Genomic DNA, 953 nt, shown 5'->3' on the forward strand with positions numbered 1-953 from the left:
ACTTCCACTGCGTTAAATAGTTAAACTGCTACTGGGACCATGCCCCGGGATATTTTCTTTAAAAACAGCGTGGCGTGAACTTTCACAAAAATTTTACAATTTTGTCTCGACATTGGCATTAATTTCACTGTTACCTGAGATTTTAAGTGAGAGAATCAAATTAATCAATGTTTTCAGGAGCAGGAACGGAACACACATTAATATATCACTGAAAAGCCAAAGAAACTGCTACACCTGCCGAATATCGCCCAGGGCCCCCGCGAGCACGCAAAAGTCCCGAAACACGACGTGGCATGCACTCGATTATTCTGAAGTAGTGTTGGAGGGAACTGACACCATGAACCCTGCTAGTCTGTCCATAAATCCGTAAGAAAACAAGGGGGTGGAGAACTCTCCTGAACAGGAAGTTGCAAGGCATCCCAGATACGCTCAATAAGCTTCATGCCTGGGGAGTTTGGTGGGCAGCGGAAGTGTTTAAACTCGGAAGAATGTTCCTGGAGCCACTCTGTAGCAATTCTTGACGTGTGGGGTGTCGCATTGTTCTGCTGGATTTGCCCAAATCCTTCGGAATGCACAATGGACATATCAGGAGTCCCATATCACCCCAACTACAGACGCCCCACACCATTACAGAGCTTTCACCTGCTTCAACAGTCCCGTGCTGACATGCAGGGTCCATGGATTCATGAGGTTGTCTCCACATCCGTACACGTCAAACTGCTCAATACAATTTGAAACGAGACTCGTCCGACCAGGCAACATGTTTCCAGTCATCAACAATCCAATGTCGGTGCTGACGGGCCCAGGCGAAACGTAAAGCTTTGCGTTGTGCAGTCATCAAGGGTACACGAATGGGCCTTCGGCTCCGAAACCCCAAATCGTTGATGTTTCGTTGAATGGTTCGCACGCTGACATTTGTTGATGGCCCAGCATTGAAATCTGCAGCAATTTGC

The sequence above is a fragment of the Schistocerca cancellata genome, chromosome 1 (genome assembly GCF_023864275.1).
Source record: "Schistocerca cancellata isolate TAMUIC-IGC-003103 chromosome 1, iqSchCanc2.1, whole genome shotgun sequence".
NCBI lineage: Eukaryota > Metazoa > Arthropoda > Insecta > Orthoptera > Acrididae > Schistocerca > Schistocerca cancellata.